The sequence below is a fragment of the Equus asinus genome, chromosome 26 (genome assembly GCF_041296235.1).
Source record: "Equus asinus isolate D_3611 breed Donkey chromosome 26, EquAss-T2T_v2, whole genome shotgun sequence".
In the NCBI taxonomy this organism is placed as follows: Eukaryota; Metazoa; Chordata; class Mammalia; order Perissodactyla; family Equidae; genus Equus; species Equus asinus.
Genome location: NC_091815.1, coordinates 25,517,709 through 25,544,007, shown reverse-complemented (window position 1 = coordinate 25,544,007; position 26,299 = coordinate 25,517,709). Strand labels below are relative to the sequence as shown.

General features: G+C 41.6%; 1 long non-coding RNA gene across 3 annotated transcripts; it reads right to left on the bottom strand.

Moving 5' to 3' along the window:
• Positions 1-1,723: 1,723 nt before the first annotated feature.
• On the bottom strand, positions 1,724-26,296 carry LOC123281189 (uncharacterized). Of its 3 annotated transcripts, XR_011498554.1 has the most exons (6): positions 25,278-26,296; positions 16,376-16,436; positions 13,160-13,252; positions 12,807-12,935; positions 7,499-12,209; positions 1,724-4,306 (listed from the first exon to the last, which is right to left on the bottom strand). It is a non-coding gene; the product is annotated as an uncharacterized lncRNA (long non-coding RNA). The 3 variants fall into 3 exon arrangements; XR_011498553.1 differs by lacking the exon at positions 25,278-26,296 and having other exon boundaries at positions 13,152-13,252; positions 16,376-17,095; XR_011498552.1 differs by lacking the exon at positions 25,278-26,296 and having other exon boundaries at positions 16,376-17,095.
• Between the last annotated feature and the right edge of the window lie 3 nt (positions 26,297-26,299).

Below are 26,299 nucleotides of genomic sequence, written 5' to 3'. Positions count from 1 at the left end.
TCCTTCCTTACTCTCTCACTTCATCTTATCTCCCTTTCTCCCTTCTCTCTCTTTTCTCCTCATTTTTCTCTTTCTAACCCCTTTCTCTCCCTCTCCCTCTCTTCCTTCTTTCAAAGACTTTCCCCCTATATCTTCCTTCTTTATTCCTTCATTCTCTCTCTCATCTCACCCCCTCCCTCCTTTTGTCTTTCCTTTCCTCTCCTCCCTCTATTTCTTTCTCCTTCTCCCTCTTCCATCCTTCCTTCTGTCAAATTGTGTAGCATGGATGACTGGAATATCAGAAGAAGAAGAAAGGCATGATGAGACAGGGGAAATATTAGAACAAATAATAGCTGAAGTTTTTTGCAAAAGTAGTGACAAAGACCAAACCACAGATCCAAGAAGCTCAAAGAACACCAACCGAGTAAATACTAAAAAACCTACATGTAAGCATTTTATATTCAAATTTCTTGAAACTAAGACAGAAAAGATTTTGAAGGCAGCCAGAGGAAAAAATACCTATTACCTACAAGGAACAAATATAAGTGTTACAGCAGACTTCTCATTGGAAATCATGCAAGCAAAAAGACAACAGAGTGACATCTTTAAAGTGTTGAAAGAAAAAAACTGTCAACCAAGAATTCTATATACAGCAAAAGCGTTATTCAAAAATGAAGGAGAAATGGAGAGTTAGTGTTCAATGGGTACAGAGTTTCAGTTTGAAAAACTTCTAGAGATGGAAAGTGGTCATGGTTGCACAACCATGTGAATGTACTTAATGCCACTAAACTGTACAATTAAAAATGGTTAAAAAAAGAAAAATGGTTAAAATGGTAAATTTTATATTGTGGATATTTTACCTTTTTTTTTTTTTTTTTTTTTTTTTGCTAAGCAAGTTTCACCCTGAGCTAACATGTGTTGCCAATCATCTTTTTTCTTGAGGAAGATTGGCCCTGAGCTAACATCCGGGCCAATCTTCCTCTACTTTGTATGTGGGTTGCTGCCACAGCATGACTGCTGATAAGCAGTGTAGGTCCATGCCTGGAAACCGAATCCAGGCCACTGAAGTAGAGTGCACAGAACTTAACCCCTAAGCCATGAGGCCAGTCTCCCAAAATTTTTAAGCGAAAGAAAAATAAAGACTCTTAGAGAAAAAAGTGGGAGAGGGCATTCATTGCCAACATGCTTACCCTATAAGGAATATTAAAGGAAGCTCTCCAGTCAGAAAGAATATGATTAAGGTCAAAACTTGGATCTTCACAAAGAAATTAAGTGAGTTAGAAATTAAATAAATAAAGCTTCAATATAATTTTTTTATTTTCTCTTTTTGTTTTTAATTGCTCCCCAAAATAATACTTTATTATTTGCAATGTATTTGGGTGTTTATAGCATATTAAAAGTGAAATATATGATAAGAATGACACAAGATACAGGAAGGAGGATTCAGCAATATACCATTCTAAGGTTCTTTTACTGCACATGAAATGGTGTAATTTTATTTGAAAATAAACTCCTATAACTTACTATTGTCTATTGCTTAGGGTAACCACTAAGAAAGTTTTCAAAAGAGATATAAATAATATGTCACATGCAGAGATAAAATGCTATCATAAAATACACTCAAATCAGAGAGGGCAGAATAAAAGGAAACAAAAAACAAAGAAAAATATAACAAATAGAAAACAGCTAGCAAGAGGGTAGATTTTAATCCAAATATATCAAAAGTAAGCATATTTTGTACCATTTTTGAATTTTTTATTGAGGTTACATTGATTTATCACATTACATAAATTTCAAGTTTACATCATTATATTTTGACTTCCATTTAGACTACATTGTGCTCACCACAAAAAATCTACTTGCCATCTGTCACAATACTCATGTGCCCGTTTACCTCTTTCACAGAAAATCTCTATAATCTTGGGTTTGGCAATGAACTTTTACATATAACATCAAAAGCACATTCTATGAAAGAAAATTTACTAAGTTATACTTTATCAAAATTAAAAACACTTGCTCTGCAAAAGACACTATTAAAAGAATGAAAATACAAGTCACAAACTGGGAGAAAATATTTGCAAATCACATCTGATAAAAGACTTCTATACAACAACTATTTTAAATTGCTAATTTTTAAAATGGGGGGAAGATCTAAACAGATGATTCAAAAAGAAGATATACGACATATATATATATATGCCCCTGGGGATAAGGGAGGGTTTCCAGTAGAGAACGTGGGTTCTGGAGGTTCAGGAGGATGATAGGGAAGGAGCATATGTGTTGAAATGAAGGTGGCGTATGAGTGATGATAAGAATCCAGCCTAGGTCTTCTGGAACTGCATAAAAGCCCATTTCTCAGTCTTCCTGCTGTTTTTTCTCCCCACGAGGGCTGAGTTCATTGTTCCTTCCCTCCTTTCTTCTTTTCTTCTAAAGATGGACAAGGAGACCAGATCCCAAATTATCCTCTCCAAAAAAAAAAAAATCAAAAGATAGCTGAGAACTCAATGAGAAGGCCAGACTGGGAGGGAGGGAAAGAAAATCAGTCAGTGTGAAATTTCCTGATGTGGATGACATGGAGGGAGGGGATATGGATGTTTAGAAGGATCAAAGCTGGTAGAGGTGAACAAAAGCAAGGATTGGATGGAAGGATGTATGATTGAATGATGAAAAGAAGGATGCATGGATGGGAGGATGGATGGATGAACAGCTGGATGGGTGGACAAATGAAGAGAAGAGTCATCAGGTATGGATAGACCAATGGATAAATGAATGGGAGGATGGCAAATGGATGAAAGGTTGAAGGTATTGTTGAATAGAAGGATGAATAAATAAATGTATTGATAGTTGGATGAGAGGATGTAACGATGGAAGAAAGAGTAGACGTATGGTTAAATGGGTGGACGGTAAGCTGGAGGGATGGGTGGATGAAGGTACAATGAATGTATCAGAGGAAAAAGGAAAAAATAATGGATGCTATAGGAAGGGTGCACAGCTAGTGTTTCAGATAATTTCCTGGTTGGATATAAATGGATGGAAGAATTCCTGGGTGACAGCAGAAAAAGAGAAGGTTGAATGAACCAGCCTGGTGGGGTAAGGCTTTTTGAAATTGGTGCGCAGGCAGTTGGGGACGAATGGATGGATCTTAGAGTGACATGTCTCTGTGAGGCTGGAGGTGTATAGTTCCTATAGATTGTGGGTTGGGGGGTGTTCAGTTAGGAAGTCATAAGTAAGGTTGTTGTATCTGTTAGTATGAGAGACTCAAAAATAATATTGACTTAAGCAAGATAACAGTTTATATCTGATGTGCCAGTCTGGGTGTAAGCAATCAGAGGCTGACATGGCAGCTCCAATGCTAAAAGCCCAAGTTTCTTCTGTCTTTAGCACCACAGTTTCCCAGAGCATTGCCTTGATCCTCACAGTTGAAGATGGCTTACAGCTACATATGCTGGGTCTGCATTCCAACCAGCAGGACAGTGGGGCACAGGCATGTAAGGCAGAACCTGGAAGTGACAGAGGTCACTTCCCCTCAAATCTCATTTGCTCACAGTCTCAGTGTCATGCCTAGCTACAAGGAAAACGTAGTCTTTATTTTGGATGGTCTTGAGCTCAGTTCAGATTTAGGGGTTCTATTACCAAAGAAAGAAGGGGTAAATGAATGTAGGGGAAAAACTAACAGTATCTGCCATAGGGATTGGCTCACGGCTGATAGAGAAACAAAAGGAAAACAACCCGCAAAGAGTAGGGTTGATATCCAGTGGATGCACTCACTGTTGTGAAAGTTTGGAATAGGGAGTGGGGTCCCAGACAGGTTCTCAGACACAGCAGAGATGAATACCTTTGGGATGCTTTTGTTCACATGCTTCCAGATGATAAAGAACACCAGGATGGACACATGATAAACAGGAAGAGGGTGAAGACCTCTCAGATCTCCATGGCACCACGAAGAATGAACTGCCCTTGGTCAGGGGCCCTGGTTACAAAGATCCTGGGATTAAACTTATTCAATAACGTGAATACTTGCAGATTAAATTTCCTGGGAGTTGGGTCCCACATGGGAACTTGCTATGCTGTGGAATTTATATGACTTCTAGTCTCCCTCTGAGCTCACCATTGAGTGCAAGCTCGAGAGGCCATTCTCTTGTCTTTATTCCTTGAGCCCCGTCTTCACTCATGTCCTGCCCTCCAATTTTGTCCTTTGAGAGCACGTCCAAGGTCATTGAATGCTCTAGGGTCAGGGGAACCAGGTTCAAGTCCTTCCTCTGCTACTTCCTTGATGCATAGTGATCTTGAACAAGACATCTCCTTTCTTTGATCTCAGTTTCCATTTCTGTAAAATGAGAATACCAACACAATACCTCCTTTTCCAGGTTGTTGTATGGATTAAATATATCGAAAACCATCGGCATGGTGCCATTACCATTAGTTATTCAACAGCCTACTCTCTAATCCAGGATCCTCAGGACTTTGAAATCTGTTCTCAGGGAGGATTTTCTGTAAATGAAGCATATGGCTACAGAAGTGAGGCTGAGCACAGACTGAGGCTGATGGCAGATATTGGGCAGACGACAGCATGAACTGTCAACTAGGTGCTGGTCTAGCAGGGGAGGGAGGAAGAAGAAGGGAAGACTGCCCATTCCTGAACCTCTTCTGTGTGCTAGCACTGTGCTAAGATCTTTATGTTCATGCTTTCATCATATCTTCATGTCTCTGTGCATCATTCTCATTTCGCACACAAACAGATTGAGACTTGCCAGAAGTCACCAGGCTCTCAAGGGGCAGAGACAGAATTAATACATCAGTTTGCACCTCCAGGAACTACCTCCCTCCCACCAGTGATCTGCTCAGGGCTCCTTGCCTTGGGCTGTGTTGTGGAAGAAGATTCGGGGATAGGATTCCTCTCTTGTTGAAGCCCCAAACTAGTGGGCTAGGGAGGAGGCCAGACATCCCTCCTTCTGGCCTCTGGGGTCTCAATTTTGACCTTCAGAAATTGGACGTCCTAGGCCTCAGCCAGCTGACTTGGGTGGTTCCTCAAGTTTCTACTAATATCTTGATTCTTTTGCTTTAGCACTTTTTCTAGGGGTTGGGGGAGAGCCATCGTGCCTGCCTGTCTCCTCTGAGAAGCTCTCCCTGACTGCAGCCTCTGTGGCCCCATGTAGGCTCCCCGTTTAGACTATCCTGACTGTCTCCAGGTGAGGGAGGCAGTTATCTGATCTCTCCACCCAAACCAGGAAGAAGGGAGCTGGGAGACACCTGTGAGGCCAGGTTGACAGATTGAGGAAACAAAGAAGGCTAAGAAAGGTGAGAAGGAAGAAAAGGTTCCTTCCTGGCCTTCTCCTCACCCCTCAACCCCCTGTATTCCTAATAAACAATTACATAATCAGGTCCATCTTCCTCTCTTCCCTAGGCAGTAAGTCAGAAGGGGCGGTATCTGGGCAAAGAGCATGTGTAAACAAGAAGAGAGCAAGAGAAAGTGATTTCTGGGTGACAGAGAGCAAGAGAAAGAAAGAGTGGGAGTGAGCAGAGAGACGATGAAAGAGCCAAGGAGAGAGAGAAAGAGACAGACAAAGTGTCAGAGAGAGACAGAGAGAGAGAAGCAGGGAGAGGAAGGGAGGGAGGGGATGATTGGCTTGGGCCCAGGGAAACAAGGAGGAGGAATCAGAGAAGGACACAGGCACAGATAGAGGGAGAAATGGAGAGAGATACATACAGGGAAAGGAAGAGAGAGACCAACTAGAGAGAGACACTCACTCAGATGTGTAGACAGAGATAATAACTGAGAGAGATCCAGGGACATGGGGTGATCTAGAGAAGCAAGAAGCAGAGATTCAGAGGAAAGAGCCATTGCACTACTGAGAGACTGAGATAGAAGTTCAGAGAAAGGGACAGAGAGACACAAAGGAAAGTAGAAACAGTCCAATGAAGGAGAGGTAGAAGTGCCTGAGTCAGAACAGGGCTGCATCAAGGAGGAGAGACATGAGCCTGTCAAAGGGGTAGGTGACCTGGCCAAGACCTGCCAGCATGGACAGGGAAGCCTCATGAGCAGCCAGCACAGTTGTGTTTCCAGTACACCTTCTGTGTCAGGTCCTGACAGACCTGATTTCTTTTAATCCCGACAAGTCTCACTGGTGATGATTACAGCCGATACCTCTAGAGCACTATGTCCCAGGCACATTTAAGTACTTTGCACACATCTCACCTAATCTCCACAACAGCCCTGCACAGTGAGGGCAGCCATTATCTCCATTTTACAGAGCAAAGGGGTTAAATAACTGTCCAGATCACCAGCTCATAGCTAGTATTCAACGCCCAGCTATTTGAATCCTATCTGTCATTTTAACTCCTCAACTCCCAAAAGTGAGAACTGGGGACTCTGGGGATGTGGCCCCCAAATTCGGAAAAGTGAGAGATCTTAGGTTGGTGTCCAAAGTTTGACAGAAGGAGCCTATGAACATCCTGAAATGATCATGCAACATGGAGCTCCCTCGTGCCCGCCTGGAGAAGCTGTGTGTTCAAGCATTTTGGATCTCTAGAAGGTATAGCTCTTATTTATTCCACACGTGGTTGTCATGAACCCTACTATGTGTCAGGCACTGTTCTGGAGGATAGCAAGGGGGTCCAGGAGGACCAGAACAAACAATCACAACAACGGTGAATAGTCAGCATGAATTCCTGCCTCACAGAGCTGACATTTGCGTAGGAGGGGACATGGTCAGAGCCTTTGCCTGATGCTCCTGGAGTTTGTCCAGCTTGCTTTGGCCTCAAGGCCTTTGCCCTTGCTGTCCTCTTCCCAGGCAGTGAGCCAGAAGGGGTGGTATCTGGGCAAAGAGTATGTGTAAATAAGAAGAGAGCAAGAGAAAGTGATTTCTGGGTGACAGAGAACAAGAGAAAGAAAGAGTGGGAGTGAGGAGAGACACGATGAAAGAGCCAGGGAGAGAGATAGAGAAAGAGACAAAGTGTCAGAGAGAGACAGAGAGAGAGAAGCAGGGAGAGGAAGGGTGGGAGGGGATGATTGACTGGGACCCAGTGAAACAAGGAGGACGAATCAGAGAAGGTAGCCATCCTTCTTCTCACACCTTCTCATGGCTGACTCTCAAAAGTCACCTCCTTAAAGAAGCCCTCGCTGACCACCCAACCTAAAGCAGCCCCCACCAGTTAGTTAGTATCCATCATATTTCCTTGTTTAATTTTCTTCATGGCATTTATCACTACCTGAGGTCATATTTATTCCACATGCTGCTGGCTTTTAGTCTGTCTCGCCTGCTGGAAATTACAAACTCCACGAGGGGAGGCACTTTGGTTTTCCTGTTCTTGGCTGCAGCCCCTGTGCCTACATTAATATGGAGCATGTGCTCACTCATCCTCTGTCCATCAGCAACAACAACTGACTCATGCATCATGCTCCCCATGGACCACTAGGCACTCCATGCTCCTTACAGGTTTTAACTCAGTTAATCTTCCAGCCACTCTTGGAGGAAGGAATTTTAGATGGGGAAAGTGAGACAGAGGTTAAGAAACTTACTCAGACTCACAGAGTTGCATGATTCAAGCTCAGGCACTGTGGCTCCTGAGCCCTGCTCCTCAAGACTCCACCCTGCTGGTCACCTGAGCCCATGCATTCCTGTCTTCCCACCCCAGGCCTGGTGCGATGGGGCCATGCTCAGCTTCCCCCATTTCCCACCTGGCCTGACTTCTCATTTCACAACCTCAGTCCCAGCTCCTGCTCTTGAAACTGTTTCCTTTTGAAACAGAACAAACACCAACCTTGGCGAGGCTGGCCCCTTTCCCACCCACACAGAGATCTGGCCCTGACAGGAGAGCTAATTCACGGGGTGGCAGGGTGGCTGGGCAGGGACAGCTCTGGCCAGATGACCTTCAGAGCCAGCCTGGCCAACCTGTGGGGAGCTGCAGCTCCAGTCTAGAGCTGGTAGCCTCGTGCGCCCCCTGCGGGAGAAGTGCTGAAACTGCAGGGCCGGTTGGGAGGGGAGATGCCACAGGAATTTATAGCGTGCCCCTGGACCTTGCAGCCCGGCCTTTCTGCCTCTCTGTCTGGCTTACATGATTTTCCCCGTAGGAGCCAACATCCTAGCTGTTCTGTAATGTTCTAGAAGGCCTATGCTCAACCTCAGGGCGCCTACTGTCAGGTTCTTTCTCTTCTTTGGTTCCTTCAGCTTCTCTCTCTCTCTCTCTCCCTCCCTCACTGTCTCTGTCTCTCTTCTTTGGGGGGAAAAATGCTTCAGTGGGCCCTTCGGTTGTGTAAAAGAAAAGCCGAGGACTTATTTAGGATCCAAAACATTTAAACCAATGAGGAGGAAACACACTGTATGATAATATTTACCCCCCTACCTACCCTGTAGGGGGGTGGTTCCTGTGACCCATTGCAGTGGAGCAGATGCACTGCCCCCACCCTGGTGGGAGCGTCCTCAGCCTCCTTCAGAATCTACCTCAGTTCAAGTGGTTGGTAAACTGTTGACTGTGTAAAAAGAGATTTTCAAAAAAAGGGAGAAAAATGGAAAACTGGAAAAATGAAATCGTGTATCAAATGAGTGAGCATGTCAATGTTATTCTTTTGCAGTTCCTTTTTGTGTGAGTCCACAATTGAATCTCACTGACGTTGATATTCACTGTGCCAACTTAAAAAAGCATTTTGCCTGTTATTTTAGCTCAAAATGAGTTTATTTGGGAATAGCCAAAAGAATTGGAACTGCAGATGGGCAAGCTGTGGTGAACCATAGGTAAACCCAGAAAACAAATAAGGGGAGCTGCCTTTATAGAGAAAAAGGGGGAATAGGGAGGGGCTGTTACAAGGCAAGTCCTTTGGGGCAAAGTAACAGTTGGTGGTGGCAACAGCTTCTCATTGGCTGAGCTGCAGCGTTTCTCATTGGCTGGGTCGTCACCAGGTAGGGAGAGAAATCTTCCTTCGTAGTAAAGTAGTTTTACATCCTGTCCAAGATGCAGGCCTCCATCTCTTCCTGTTGGTGTAATGGGCAATGTGTGATAGGGCGTGAGAGCTCCCCCTACAGGCCTTCCCCATCCAATTTAGTTGAGGTTTCTTTTATTAATTTGCACAATTGTGTGTGCTTTTATTTCATTCCCAACTTCATTTTCTTTTAGTTTAGAGCTAATGCCAACTGTGTGTCTAGTGTCGAGTGCAGTAAAATAGAATCAACAAATCACACATATTTTTCATCCTTTTCTAGTATTTTGTTTCTGTAGCAGCAGTATATGCCAGTTCTTCCTGTGTATACACCACAGCTTAACTTCTCCGTCTGCCCACTCGGTCTTCTTCTCCCTTCCACAGGTGTTGCTTGATCCCAACAGCACTCCTTAAAGAACATCCTATACAACAAACTCAGGGTCCACTTCCCAAAGAATCCAACCTGCAACGGCCATGAACTGCACAAAGACAGTTGCCTACGTGTATAGAAGTTAGTCATGTGCTCCCCTGAAAGAGCACCCTGTTTTTGTGGATGCATTCAGATGTACATTCAGCCTACCACCTGCTGGCTATCTGTTATGTGTCTGTCATATTGTGCCACCTCCACTTCATACACCACAGAGGAAACCACAGGAGGCAGCTGGAGGGCGATTCTGAGACCTGGTACAGTTTGAGGAATGCCGAAGACTACTGACACTCTTAAGATACCGCCAAGCCTCTTTGGCCTGGACTGTGACATCCCAAGTGCCTCTATGGATTCAGGTGAGCCCAGGTTTTTGTGCCAAGAACATCCATTCTGTGCTGCTTTGCTCTCATTTCCTGAGCAATGTAAACTGTAAAGCTATATCTAATACTGAACAGCTGAGACTAGGTAAACTGAGTAGCTAATGATACAGATGGAAGCTTGATTATCAACATGCAAATGACTGTGCCCAATGAGTGCAGCTAAATTGCACCTGCATGACTCATGTCACCAGATTGAGGTATGGGCATGGTATATGTCATAGGCAGCTCAGGCTGCTATAACAAGACCATAGACTGGGTGATTTAAACAACAGACATTTATTTCTCACAGTTCTGGAGGATGGGAAGTCCAAGATTAGGATGATGGCAGATTCAGTTCTTGATGAGGGCCCACTTCCTGGCTTGCAGATGGCTGCCTTCTCCCTGTGTTCTCACATGTTGGAGAGAGGAAGTTCTGGTGGCCCTTCTTATAATGGCACTAATCTCACCATGCGGGCTGCACCTTCATGATTTCACCTAAACTTAATTTCTCCCCAAAGGCCCTGTTTCCTAATACCATCACATTGGGGGTTAGGCTTCAACCTATTCAGCTTGGGGGGAGACAAACAGTACCCAATCTTTATTTTTCAGTTAATCACTTGAGACTTCATATGCCTATATTAGCAAGAATCCAATATTTACCTCTCCTTCCCAAATTGTCCAGGAATCCAGGAGTTTACTCCCAAAGGTGTCAATTTTGATCCAAGAAGCCAGGCAATGAGAAAACAGTATTGTCCCTTGGGTTCATATCTGCCTTCACTCTCAGGGGGTGTGAAAAATTGGTACTTCCTGGGCAATGCCTCCTCTTGCTGTATCAGTCAGGCTCCAGCAGGACATAGATGGCAAAGTCACAGGGCTTAACCATGGAGAGGGTAATAGTAGTCCTATCTACAGGTGATTGGGCAGGGCAAAGGGAACCTCCAAGGTCAGGTGAAGCACTCAAGAGAGTGAATCCAAGGAGGTGGGATCATAGGGATTGCCTTGGATTCTGGCTAACACAGCATCCTTCTGCCCACCTGTCATTGACCTGCTTCTGGCCTGCAATATGGAGATGGTGGCTGAACCTCCTGATGCTGTCCTGAGCCATGAGGTGACCTTGAGAGTTGTATCACAGTTCACTCAGGGAAGAAAACTCCATGAGGATTATGGAATAAGGAATTCATTATAGGAGTTAGACCTTACACAATGGTGGGAGGGGCTGGGAAGAGAAAGATCTGAACAGGGAATCAAAGAATCAGAGAAACCAGCCCTGGAATAACTAAGTGAGTCAGGGCTTTCAGAAATCTGGAAGCTAGGCACATCCACTGTTAGAGAAAGACCATGAAGGGGGCTGATGAGGAATTTCTCTGGAAGATTACTGGCTTTTTGGGCTAACCCCTGTGAGTTCACAATGCTATATCTGGTAGTGGGCTTGGGGCCAATTTTGATCAGCAGGACCAGAAGTCAAGAAGGAGAGATGGATGCAGAATAAGAAGATCCAGGACAAATGAGAACTCATCAACAACTCTGCATCTTCCTGCACTGGAGATGCTGCAGAGAACTACACAGACGCAGCTTCTACTTACTTGATGCTCTCATGCTCATACTTTATAGAAAATAGACAATAAAGAAATTAACAAATATATAAACAAGGGGTCAGCTAGTGAGTATGTAACAAATAAAATAAAATAGCATGAGAAAATTAAAAGTAACGGAGGCCTACTTTAAATAAGATGGTTCAAAGAAAGAATCTTATAAAGAGAGTATTTATGTAGAGGTCTGGAGGATGAAAGAGAAGCCAGCTGAGAAATAAAAGGGAAAGGGAATTTCAGGCAAAGGGAACAGCAAGTGCAGCGACCTCAGGCTGGAAAAGGCTTGGTGGGTTCAGGAAACAGAAAGGTGGCCAGTGGGACTGGAGCGTGGTGACATTGTGACTCATGGCAGCGTGGCAGAAGATGACAATGGAGAGATAGGCAGAGAGTAGATCGCAGAGAGTTTTGTAGGCCATGATAAAGAATTTGGGTTGTCATCTTTTTTATCACTCCATTCAAAAATCAAAATCGAGGGAAGAAGTACTTGACTAATCTGACTTGGGTCATGTGACCCAGGGGAACATGCTTGGGGCATCTTGATTGAAAGTTCCAACAGGACTTCATCTCACTGGGGACGGCAAGACATCCAGAGCTAAAGCAGGTGCTGTTACCTGAAGGAGATGGAATGGAAACTTGGAAGGCAAAAACAAAAGATATCCATTATAGCAATTCAGTGGCACAAGAGCACCACCCCAGTTTTGCAGTGAGAAAAAATACGTATATATGTCTTAACAGTAGCAATTATTTAAAAATAATTTAACAAATGAATCTCTCCTTCTCCTGGCTCCCTGTGATGCTGCCACTTCAATGGCATCTGCACATTGATTTCTACTTCGTCCAGATGCCCGTCCTCCTCTTTTCACACAACTGTTCCTTCTCCTGAGTCAGATTCTTGGGAGAGGTTTGTGGAAGTCCCCACTGCTTCAGGGCTGTTAGGAAAGCTACACAAACAGAAAGGCAACGCCTCCTCATCACCACAAATAGCATCCCAAGCCCTTCCCTTCCCTCCCAACCCTTTTTTAACATTGTGCTGGTTTTTAGACAAGCCCATAAATTCTTCAACAGGCCTCCAGTCCAAAGGTGGAGTCTTGAATATGGCCCAGCCTTACTGACTTCCTTCTATGTGAATCTGGTCATCAAGGGTCTAATTGGATTGATGATTAAGTGAGACCCACCCAGGATATTCTCCCTTTTTTAGTAAGGAAGATTGGTCCTAAGTTAAAATCTGTGCCAATCTTCCTCTATTTTGTATGTGGGATGCCACCACAGCATGGCTTAATGAGCCCTGTATAGATCTGCACCCAACATTTGAACCCAGGAACGCTGGGCCACGGAAGTGGAGCATACAAACAGCTACTACACCACCAGGCTGGCCCCATCTCCCTTTTGATTAACCCAAAACCCACTGATTTGGGACCTTAATTACATCTGCAAAGTCACCTTGCATTTGCCATGTTCTACTTGCTAGAACCAAGTCGAAGTCTCACCTTAACTCTGTCAAGAAAGAAAAAATAATCCTCCGGTATCCAGGCACTGACCTGTCACTCACAGCCAAGTCTTGTGTTCTGTGTTGAACACAAACAACTCCACAGTCTATCAGTATCAGACACGGCCATTCTTTGACCACGATGGATCAAGACGTAATCAAGACCACTCCATAATCACATCTGAACACAGACAAAACACAAATATTGTCCAAACCACAAAATACCAAGTATCCCTGTCTCCCAGTTAATGTGAGTAGTTTCTTAAACAATTGCAGCTTTTGCCTCACTATAGTGTACCCTCCCTATAGGTAGGAGTTATTAAGTTGTCTGTATTAGTCATCTCAGGCTGCCATAACAGATACCATAGCCTAGATGACTTAAACAACACAAATTTACTTTCTCACAGTTCTGGAGGCTGGAGGTCCAAGGTCACGGTGTCAGCATGATTGAGGTCCTGTGAGAGCACTCTTCCTGGCTTGCCAAAGGCTGCTTGCTCACTGTGTCACATGGTGGGGGGAGAGAGAAAGGAAGATCTTCAGGGTCTCTTTTATAAGGGCACTAATCCCATCATGAGGGCCTCACCCTCATGACCTCATATAAAGTTAATTACCTCCCAAAGGCCTCACCTCCAAATATCCTCACACTGGGGTTAAGGCTTCAACATATGAATTAGAGGCTAGAGAACACAATTCAATCCATAGCCATCACCGATCATAGAATTACCCTTCTTCCTAACAGCATCTATGCCAGAGCAATACACCATTTCCTTAAACCCTCTGCAAATCACCTAACACAAACCCAAATCCTATAATGAGTTCTTCCTTAGACCCTCTTGCTGAGAGGCACACAGTCCCCCATGGTGTGAGCTCTCTTTCACCGCAACAAGTCATAAACCCAACTTGTTTGACTACAGATGTCTTCCTGGTGGTCTTTGACTAGAGGGCATTGATACTGTCTTAGGGACTATTTGCTTGCCAGAAACAGAAACTGAGTAAAAGAAATGTAGGTAAAAAGATATGAAGAAATTTCATGGAGAACATTAAGGGCAAGAGAGCTCTATCTCAGTCTTTCTTTCTCTGTTAACTCACAGCCTCTTGTTTTGCCTCGCTCAACATGCCTGCTTACGCCCCTCTCTATAGATCAACTTCTTGTACAAGGTTTTTAACTTGTGAGCCCACAAACTATGCCTTGAATGGCTCTCTGGCTTCCCTGGCATTGTGACTTACTCAAACAGAGTGACTTTGAGTCTATAGTCTCAAAGGAGAGAATTTTATTGATCTAACCCATGAGTCAGTTTCTTGTCCCCTCACCATATGAGGAGTTTGTCCTTAGTCCAAACTGGCCAAGACAGTGAGGTAATGCAGTAAAAATCATATGACTGTCTAAAACATCCCTTTGCCTGGGGCTGTGGGTGGGGAATAATTTCAAAATATCCCTTTGACCAAAGTTTGGTCAATCTCCTCAACTGTTCATCCAATCTCTAGATAGGTGCCTTCAGATTTAGTGCCCATCTGGAAGCTATGGACAAGGGTCATATGATGTAAATCCTGGAAACTTATGTAAAAGGAGCCAACCAGCCCTTTTGTCAGAGGCAGATACAGAGAATATGGCTTCCTCTCTACTAGACTTTGTCAAGTATCTTTTGGACTCTCCCCTAAGTACTGAATTCTTCTGAGGTCTTAAAACTGTTGGGAGTGCAGGAAAGGGTGGTGGTCTACACTGACCTCAAGGTTGAACTCTGGCAGAACTCACATTGTTGAAAGCTTAAATGAAATATTTTAATGAGTAGATAAAAACAAATGAATGACTTAGGAATAACAGATTTGTGAAGTAATGTACATGGCAGAACTGGTAGAAAGCGTGGACCTTGGGAGAATAGTCACTACAGCGGTAAGAAGTGGTTGAAGCACTTAATATCTTTGAGCACAGGTGATGGAAAATGACTGCTATATTGAGCAGAGAAGGATGTCTTGGGAGACTATAAATGACTCATAGAATCCATTCCTGCTGATGATGCTGAAATAAAGTTGGCCTCAAAACATTCTATCCTTCCTTGGATCACTCACTCAAGACTCAAAGTCCAAGGAGAGAGCATTGATGAATACAGAGTAGATCATGTGCCTGCCCTCTGGCTCTACAGGGGCTGGGTGGAGGAAGAGCCTTATTCCCTGTGTTAGACTGAATTCTTCCCGATTTTTCACTCTCCTGTTACAGGATTATATGCTCAACTTCTTTGCCATGTAACTTTGCGATCTCTCTCATTGTGGGCAGAATATATATCCCAGCCCCATGGATGTTGGGCCTGACTGTGTGACTTGTTTTAACCAACAGGATGTAACAGAAGCTTTAAATGTGCTGGCCAGTTTGGTAGACTCTTACACTGCTGTCTTCTGCTATAATGATCATGCCCCAGATAGCTGCTTCCCCATCAGCTTGGGCCCCACATTGAAGGGCTCCAAGCTTTCAGTTGGATTCAGGTCTTACTAACAGAGTTTCCTGTGTCAAGGTATAATATACATTATCTAACCAGGTAATGTAGAAGAACATGGCTACTGCATTTCTAGCACATGAAAGAATACTTCACTTGTTCACTCATTCATTGATTTACTACTTTTTCATCTTCCTATGTTTCCTTGTCTCTTCCTACCACACTATTCCCCACTATTCCCCCTCATTCTATTCTGCCCTTCCTTTCCTTTACTCCTCCTCCTTTCTTTCCTCTCCCCACTACTCTTTTTCTCCTTCGCCCCTGTGTCTGTGTGACCATCAGTTCTCTGACACCAACTATGTGTGTTACAATCGATTCTATTCTGACACAAACTACCTGGAGTCAGCGTCAGACTCCACAGGTTTAAGGGCTCCATCCCACAAGAGTGAACCCACTTCAGATGCCACCTGCAAGTTTCCGGCATCTCGACCACCCATGCTTCTGCCCATCTGGCTAAAATTCACAACTTCCTACAACCCCCTCATTAATACACTAATTCACTAGAATAACTCACAGAACTCAGGAAGTACTCTAGTTAGGATTACAATTTTATTATAAAGGATACAACTCAAAAAGAGCCAAATGAAGAAAACACACATAGAGCAAGAACTGTCAGGGAGATACAGAGTTTCTATGCCGTCTTTGTGGAATCTGGGCTCCCTCTCAGCACAACATGTTCACCAACCAGGAAGGCCCACCAAGCCTTTCTGTCCAGAGTTGTTATCAGGGTTTCATTAGCAGGCATGATTGACTAAATCATTGGCCATGTGGTTGAACTCAGTTTCCAGCCTCCTTCCCCTCCCCAGAGGTCAAGCTGGCACAATTTCCAACGCTCCAAAGCTTCTCTAATCGTATGATTGGTCTTTCTGGTTGACCAGCTGCCATCCTATCTAAGGGCCTACCATGAGTCACCTCATTAATATAACAAAGTCCCAGGAAGCAGGGATAAAGATCAGATACATTTCCTTTCATATTATACCTTGTTTTCCCCTGTTTAAAGTTTGTCCATTCCGTTACCATAGGGATACCGAATAGAGAGAGAACAAGGGCCTAAAGCCTCTCCTTGGTCCAGGAGGAGAAGTCAGCCCCAACCTCAACCCCTAAGGGTAGAAGGTAGACGTGATCTGCTTACCTTGAGGGACAAAATAAAGCCAAAATCCTCCTCAAATGTCTCCTCCTCATCCAAGCAGTGCCTAGGGGAGAAGATGGTAACTTCTCACAGCAGTGAAGTCAGGAAGGACTGAGCTTGGGCTATACTATATCCTGGGGTTGAGAGAAGATCCTAGGAGAAATACACAAAGTCTCCTTCTAAAGGAAATCCTTGGAGAAAACCCTCAATGTGCTTGAGTGAACACAGGAGTCTCTCATTGGAATAAACGCCCTCATTCCCAAATGACTCAAGACATTTTCTCTGACTAAGCCTCCACACTTCCTATTCACTCCTTACCACTGCCAGGTCTCTCTCTTCGTACCACTGATCACTGCCTACCATTATGTTGTTTATTTACTTTCTCCCCGACTTGATGTCAGTTCCCAGAGGGCAGGGATGTCTCCCTGGTTACTGTCTAACCCCAACATCACTGCCCTGCCTGGCCTTCAATAGGCACTCACCGAACACTTATCAAATAAATGCTGAAGGACTTTGTAAACTCCCTTTACATGCTTTGGAAATTTTCAAGCCATCATCAAGTGCTGTTCTATTTTGATTTGTTCTGCAGGTAGAAGTAAAGACCTTTGTGAATGGTAACTTCTTTGTGAACATTGCAAAGGAATTGAGAAATATGTACTTTGTAAAATGGAAAATCACTTTATAACAATGCACTCTGCTAAGATCTTTTGAAAAAAGGAAAAATTCTCATAAATTACAAAATATTTTGTAAACCACACAGAGTTTATAAAGACTCTATCCTATGTACCATCTAGAATCTTTGTAAAAGTTAAAGTGCTGTGTAAATTTCAAAGCATTTTAAAAGCTACAAAATGTTTTATAAGCAACAAGGAGTTCTGTGTACTACAGGATACTCTGCAAATTTCACAGGGTTTTGCTAAGGGCAAAGGATTATTTTAAAATGCATGGTGATCCGTCCATATTGATTTGCTTTGTAATTATAAAGTGCTCTTAAACTTCAAAACACTTTATAACTTGGAAAGATAAATAAATTCCTATACGTTTAATAAGAATCAAATTATTTACAAGAGGCAAAGTATTTTATACATAGTATAAAATATTGAGCTCACTAAATAACAAAGTAATTTGTAAATAGCAGCATTTGTCCACAATAACTTGCTTCGTTAAGTTTGTGATTTGTTAATTATAAAGTAATATAAAATGGTATAGCTTTCGAAGGACACAACCACCTCAGACATAGTCTTGAATCCTCTCGCACATTTTGTCGCCAAGTGCCTAGAACAGTGCCTGGTACAGAGCAGAGGCTCAATAAGGGTTTGTGGAGTGAATAAATATCTTATAAACTTGTAAATATCTTGTAAAAGTACTTTGCAAATTCTAAAATGTTAAATTTTAGCTTGCAAATTACATAAATTGTACTATATAATAGAAAGTATGACGTTTTGGTAATTAACAAATTGACTGTACATTATAATGTGTTTTATTATGTTTAATGCTCTTGCACATCTGCAAGGCAGTGCATTTTAGGTTGCTTTGGAAAATACCGAAGGGCTTAGAAATTTCCAAACATTTTGTTTCTAAAAACCTGAGTACACACGGAAGTGGTTCAAAATGGACAGCTGCTTAGTGAAGTGTCAAATACATGGTAAAGAATAAAACACTTTTAAAACAGTGAATGATTCATTAAATCAATTCATTGGTAAAGTGATTTGTAAATGGCAAAGCATTTGTAAACAGCTTTGTATATTTTACATTTAATTTTAAAACTTAAGATGCTTAGCATTTTAAGATACTTGGCACGCTATAAAGCATTTGGAAAAAATAAAGAACCTTACAAAACATTACTCTAAATTATGGAATATTTTGTACATGAAAATTGTGATTTGAACTGCAAATTACTGCATCCATCACAAAGTAGTTTGTAATTCCTAATGTGGCTTCTAACACAAGGCAGTTGTCAATTGGAAAGAGTTTTACAAACGGCATCATGTTTTCTAATGTGCAGTCACTGCTGGAGACCTTGCTATCCTTTTAGACAATCAGAATAGCATTCCCTTCTTCCCACACAGCAAGTCAGAACATGGTGACTTTGGGCATAAAGTAATCCTGTTTCTCCATTACCCCACCCACCTGTGCCATGAGAGCGATTAAGAAAAGAGATTAACATTGGTAGTCTCTGTGCCCACAAAAAGAGTGAGCAAAGAGTAGTGAGGAGGTTCTGATGCTGACACCGCTCCAGAGATCAACTTCTCCCAGAAACAATGCAAAATTTGTACTAGTCATCAAGGTTATTCACCAGTATTCCCATTCTCCCCTCTCCAGAACCTAGCAAAACTTGTATTTCCCCACTCACTTTGAGACTTTCTTTGGCCAATTGAATATAAAGTAAAGTAATCATTATCCTTATTATTGAAACAGAAACACTTTTGTTATTGTTACTACTGTTGTTATTAAAACAGAGACAGAGAGAAACAGAAAGATAAAAACTCAGGCAGAGAGTGATGTCCTCAGAGTTATAAAGACAGAATCACCGATAGCGACATCCACAGAGAAAATAATGAAAAAATAAAAATGCAGAGGGAAAATAGTGGGAGAGAGAGAGCAAAAAAAAGGGAAGGAAAACAAAGAGAGACAAAAATGCATCTCATCCACAAAACATGAGAGCCCTCACAGATCCTACTTTCTTCTTTCATTGCATCGCCCGCAGTATGATTATATCAGTCAGCTTATGCTAAATTCTGCTGCGGTAACAAACAATGCCAGAATTTCAATTGCTTACAACAGCAAAAGTGTGCTTCTTTTTCCAGAAAGAAGGAAGAAATACAGACCTTGAGCAAAAAAAAAAAAAATTGTATCTCTTTCTCACTTTTTTTTTTTTTTGCATGAGAAGATTCGCCCTGAGCTAACATCTGTGCCAATCTTCCTCTAGTTTGTGTGTGGGTTGCCACCACAGCATGGCCACTGACAAATGGTGTAGGTCCATGCCTGGGAAATGAACCCAGGCCACCAAAGTGAAGCACACTGAACTTAACCACTAGGCCACGGGGCCAACCCTGCTTACATTCATTTTCATGGAAAGTCAGCTCAAAATTCTGATGCAAGACTTCATTTTGAACTCAGGCTGAAGAAGCAGGCCTTTCAGGGATTTTGCTATTCTTGCAGCAGAAGAAAAAGAGGGATGGTGGCAGACCATACAGTGACTCCTAAAACTCTTGCTGTAACGACACTCAACACTTATGCTTTCATTCCATTGGCCAAAGCAAGTAATATGGCCAAGCTGGACATTTGTAGGGTGGGAGAATCAATCTATGTGTAGAAAGGAGCCCTAAAAGGAAAGGTAGAGAATATTTTTGAAGAATCTATCACAATCCACCACAGTTATCAAGTCTATCATTTTCACTGGTTTGCCTTCCGGGACTCAAGTTTCATCACCGAGTGAACATCCAACCACTGCCATGTACTGCCAGGCACTGGTGTGGGGTGAACGCAGGGCATTCTGATTAGTCCTGAAACCCTGGGTGCTTGAACACATGTTTCATAGGCCATTTTGTCCAGACAGACTCTGGAAGTCAGATGCTCCTGATATGTAGGCCTGAGTGTCACATTCTGCTCCCACGCTAGCATATTTGTGACAGATTTTCCAAAGATAGCTGCAGAACTCACAGGCAGTTCCCGTCTAAAGTCTATATTTCTCCAAGGTCATAGGTGTTGGAGATCATCTTGAAGTGCTGAGCCAGCATCACCTTATTGGGCATGTCATTTTTACAGAATTTTTACAGGCAGTAGGTACAGAACTTCACAATAAGTATACAGAGTAAGACTGAGAAATACTATGAATACAGTGTGCAGGATGATTCTAAACCAGGAGTCCAGACCTGAAGGTAACCAGCTGAACAAATCAAAAGACAGAAAAGACAGTGCACTGTTAGGTTAAATTAGTTGTAACCAATGTGCTTGCTCTCTAATCTTATGTAACTGGGTTTCTACTTCCCCAGAGGCACTTATCCATGTGCAACAGGAGGTGTTCACCACTGCACAGACACCTCCTTGCCCAGCAAGTAGATAATCAAGGGCTGTACAGTTATCCAAAACTACCTTGGACAATGAGTTAAGTGACCATTGCTGAACTGAAATTGCTTTGCCTGTGGAGTCAGCCAACTCTTCTAGTGTAAGGGAGAGGTTCCTGATCATTTCTTCATTGGTACTCACTCCAACCCATGGGAAGAAATCTCTTCCCGTGGAGGCAAACCCAGAGTCGTGCATGCCTCCTGGAAGTTCTTGTTTAAAGCAGTTGTAATGGTTTAACAGAATGGACCAGTGAGAGGCCTCTGTTTGGTTATGTAGCAAATATAGGCCAGTGATTATGGCAAGGGCATATTGTCCTTGTATTCTCCAGCTGTCGAGACAATGAGTTGCCCAAGCATAAAGGCCATTACTGAAACTTATACATACGAAGGTAGAACCAAGAGTGTACATAAGGCTTCGCCATGAGAGGGGGTAACATCTATAAACTCGTCATTGGCATAGAAGTTTTAGCACTGTATTGCCAAGGCTGCAATACTATGTTGTTCTGTACCAAGAGATTGCCCAAATATATGGTTATCAAGAAATTTACAGATGCCCTGGGTTACATTGGCAGACCTACAGAATTTTTCATACAAATATTCAAAAGATCTTGTTTTCCTCTCCCAAGGCTGGGTTAAATTAAAGCAAGGGACAAGTTTAGGAGGGCTTATCACCCTTGGTTGGTAAAATGGGCCATCAGATCAATTTACACAAAGAACAGTATTTGGAATCCAAGTGAAATTACTTAAAAGGTGAACTAAAGAATCATTACTGTCTTGGACAGACTGAGGTTTCTGATGGCAAATCCAGCAATCAGAGAGGTTCCCTCTTTTGCAAAGGATTAAGAAATGGGAACAAGGGCTTTGTCCTTCCAGGAAAGAGAGGGAGAAAATAAAGTAGGAAACAGCAGCAGGAAGAGGGTATACAAGCCTGGTCCAGTCATCTTGGGAAAGCTGTCTGCCTCAGATAGCAGTTGCTTCTCTTCCTAGGCATTTCAATTTGGAGGTCTCCAGCATTTTTTCAGGACTAGATATAGAGTGGAGCCCTCTTTAGCTGTGAGATGTGTACCCAAAGCTTGAGTCCCTGAAGTCTGGCTGCCATCTGGGTAGTGAGGAAGATCTTGTATAGTTTCTTTTAAGGAGATTTAAAGGAAAGTAAAATTGGAAACATCAGTTTGGAGCACCACAGCCAGACATTTAAGGAAACTACAAGAATTTAGGATCCAGTCAAGCTTATAGGTATATAACAAAACTTTAAAGACAATTAATAGGACTAGAATTTAACATCTACAAAGGCACAAGCATAATTTCTTTCTCCACCGTACCCTCATTTTTTAAAAATAAAGACAATCATAGTAAAACTAATTTGTTTGTATGAAACTTGGCCTGATTATTTATATAAATGCAACAAAAACAGTGATTGACCATCTGAGCTCTTTTTTAAGATTTCTTTGCTGCAACCTTGTAAGCAAGGTCCTAGGATGACTTTTCAAGCAGTTCCTTAAAGTTGTCTGGCCATATCTGAGCCCATGTACAGCTTTTTAAAATACAGCATTCTAGTCAAATCCTTGGTAATGTAGCCAATATTTCCAGTTGTGTTTTGTTACAAGGAGAACAGATCTTCACTGAGTCCATGCAATACATATATTGTCATGAAAAGAACATTAAAAGATCAGGTAGAGAGAAAAAGATAACTATTTCAACCCTGTTGCAAAGATACACTTTACCAAATTGCTGTAAGTTATAGATAGCTTAAAGGAGAGGAGAAAAAAAGGAGTTCTTTACATCTGGAAAATAAAGCATTAAAGCAACCTGCTTTCCATTACAGTTTTAGACATTCTTACCTAGTTCAGTATTATATCTTAAAGTTATCCAAAACTGTATTCCAGAGTACTTGTTAAAGTCTTTTTCATGAATCTCTTTGAAAGTAAAACATAATTTTAAAAGCATTGGAGTAAAACAATAACCATTTGGAACTGATAAAATACTTTGTTTTAAAGGAAGTGGGTAAATACAATTGACAAGAAAATTTGGGTACTTTTGTAAGATTGGATAATAACTACAATAACAGGTAATAACATTATATTCAGACATATCAGATTTTTAGGAATTTTACACAATTTCTAGAACACTTTTCAGTAACATTCACCCATACAATATAACCTAAAAAGGTATACTATCACTTACTCAACCATGCTTCTCACGTAATTTGACATACCAAATAAGCCTAATTACTGTAATACGTCTTCTTATAAGAAGAGGGGATAAATCTTTTGAGATGTCCCAGGTGCCCTCTGGAAAATTCCAAAATTACACCCTAATAGAAAAAAATGTCATTTAGAATTTGAATATTTTGGGAAGATTGTCAAAAATATCAAAGGGTTTGGACACTTGACCAAATAGGATCACAGATCATTATGAAATAATATGTAAGTATCTATTTGACCAAAGTAACAATAACAGGTTTCAAAGGCAAACATAAAAGATTACATAGTTGTGAGTAAAATCTAACTCCTTCAATATTAAGAAGACTCAGTTTTCTTAAGTAATGAAATTGCTGATAAAAACAACACAGGAAATTATTCTGACAAAACACAAAACCTGTATTCTAGGAATATTGTTTAAAGGTAAGGCAGCTATAACAATCTGTTATCAAGAGCAGACCAATAACCCAAGAAAACCTTGTCCTCTTAACTGAAAAGAAAGCCAAATTTTCATGTGTATCACCTTATTTTGGTATTAGAATTTATTTGTTCCAATCTTAGCCAATCCTGACCATTCGTAAAATTCTCTTCCTGAGATTCCTTTCCATAAACCATATACAACTTCCTTTTTACATTCAGATTTTTCCTCTTTTCCTTTTTCCAGGTCTGAAATGAACTAGCCTTTCTTTAGGACAAAATTATTTTCTTTTTCTTCAGCAAAATGCACTTCCATTTCTTATATCTTCTTTTTCTGAAACACATATCCTACTTTCCTTGTATACACAGATGTTTCCCATTTTGTTTCTGGTAGTTTTGGTTACAGATACTAGAATTCCTAACCCTTAGAATCCCCAATTCCTAGTGAAAACTAAGAAGTAAGCAATTGTGGACTGGCAGAACTATAAATACATTTTATAATTTCTAGGAATATGCACTTTTGAATAGTGCAATCTTTCAATGTGGCACAAGATAGACCCAAATTTATATTTAGTTTCTTTGCAATAGGTAGCCAAAAGTAGACAAACCTATGTTCAGTATTTAATGTTTTAATAGTTTATCTTGTTTAGAAAATGATTTAGGTATTCAGTGACTATCTATTATTTAGTTTAACTTCGTATAAACTTTGAACTTGTTTATATTTATTTTAACCACTTACTTTCAACAATCATGCTTCGATTAGACATTAAATAGCCAACTACCATCTTAAGTTACGTTCTTGCTCACACATTTTGTAACAGAGACAGCATGAACCCACTTGACTAGTAAACCTAGGCAAAGAGAAAATTTGCACACTTTCATTACACCCAGGACTAACAACTTGAAGTCATGTCTGTTTTTTTTTCTTACACTAACAACCTTAAGCTAGCTTTTATTTACTAAAGATTTATTCTAGATATCATGAACCTGAAAAGCACTTAAGTTAGCTTCTATTATATTTCTGAGATTTTGGAATACTTACTTTATAAATACCTAATTTCAAGCCAATTAAATAGGACTTTTTAACAATTCTAGCAATACCGTGTGGAGATAGAAAAATATCACATCTCCATAACATACATACATAGACACAGAGGTAGACATAAACAGAGACCTCATAGCTTTCATTTTAAAATGAAATGTACATGTTTCAGGTGTAAAACTCAAAAGAATAGTTGGATCCAAACTGTATTTCTGGCAGATGGACTAAGGTAAGGTTACTTATTCAGTGGCCAAATTCTTTTACTGAAGATTTTTCTTTGCATGCTGTAAGGATCCTTTGAGAACTGTTTTTGGAGTCATTTTGTCTGTTATCCAAAGTCTAGGGAATTGGTGTTTAAAATTTTACTTCTAGTTGTTTATTTGCTCCAGTTAACTTAGAAATAGCAATTACAGGCTTAGCATTTGAATCCACAGAGGGTCTGATCTTAAAGGGGGCAGGTTTTCACAAAGGAGAAGAGAGGAAGACAGTATTGGGAGCAGAGCCCAGACACAAGATGGCTGCCAGGGTGAGGCCTGAGACAAAAAAGTCGGGGAAGACAAGGAAGATGATGCCTGAGACAAGGAATGAGGGGGAGAGGAACATGAGGCTTCTGAAGCCATTTTATTCTCCCTCCGTTTTTGAGTTGTTTCAAGTAGTTTAGATAAACTATCTTGTAGTGAGGCAATTTTAGAGTTTTGTGCATATCCAAAAGCTCCCAGGTACCAATGTAAATGAACAGACCATTTATTTTGCTTAATTTTAGAGTCACAGTCTTCCAACTTGGTTCCAAGAAAAGCTAGTTTGGGAAGATCAAAATTTCCTCATGATGGCCATTGCAATTCCGGACTGCTTTTGGTCTGTTTGGCCCACTCAGTTAAAAATATGCACGTAGGGGACCCAAAGTTCTCAAACATGAACATGACCAGCATCCCTGAAGAAGGTTTTCCCTCAGAACACTTGGATTACTGGGATCCCATTTCTGAAATTTCCTCTAAAAACTCAAGAAATTTGCTAGAGTCCTAGCCCTGATCCCGAAAAGAATCTAAAAACAAAAGAAAACTTGCCGGATCCCCAACCATGATTCCAAGAGGAATCTGAAAACCAAAGAAAACATGGATTTTCAGCAAACCCAAGGCCAGAGAGAAACTGTTACCTTCAGAAAACAACTGAGTACTCACCAAGGACGATGCCTTGAGCCCAAGGACAGAAACTTGGACCTGGAGGACAAAATTTCTCCCCTGAGAGGAGAAAATTCCTCCGCTAAGAGAACAAAGCATCTCCAGATCCTGAATAAACAGTGAGAGGTCAGAACACAAAGGGAGCAGAGCGCCAAATCCAAGAGGAGCCTTGCTAAACTGAAAGCAGGCGGCAACTCACAGAAGCAATGAGCACAAGGGGCTGGGTGCAGGTACTTCACTTGATTCTGGGAGTCACCATCTCTCCAGGGTTGCCTCCTTTGGATCTCACTTCTGACACCATATAAATCAACTTAAAAAGCAAATGTGCCTTTTATTTTATCCTCAGAATGAGTTTATTTGGGAATAGCCAAAAGAATTGCAATTCAGGGTGTTTTGCTATGGCAAATCAGAGACAAATCCCATAAAGAATGGGAGCTGCCTTTATAGAGAAAAAAGGGGGAGTAGGGAGGGGCTGTTCTAAAGGAAAGCCCATTGGGGGAAAGTAACTGCTGAGGGCAACAACGGCTTCTCTTTGTCTGGACTGCTGCCAAGTGGGGAGACAAATCTTCCTTCAGTAGTTAAGTAGTTTTACTTCCTGTCCAAGTTGCAAGCTTCTGTCTTCCTGTTTGGGGTATTGATGATGTGTGATAGGGCATGAGAGCTCCCCCTCCAGGCTTTCCTGACTCCAATTTAATTAAAATTTCTTTTATTAATTTCCACAGTATAGATTTAAAAGTCACGTGCAAATAATATCCTATTACAGGTTGGAGAAAATATCTTCCTCTACTACCTTATTCAGCTCAACCTCCTCAGAAAGGAATGCTAGTAGTTGGGAGTAACATATAATGAAGGTGGAACATCCCTTACATGTATCAGTTATATGTTTAGAAATTTTCATAAACCTTTAGGAATAATTTCCATAACTCTGAAGACATTTGTATATTTAGTACTTGAATGTGTAGGAATATTTTGGAGATTCGATATGCTTTGAATTCTTGAGAATATCAACAAATACTGAACCA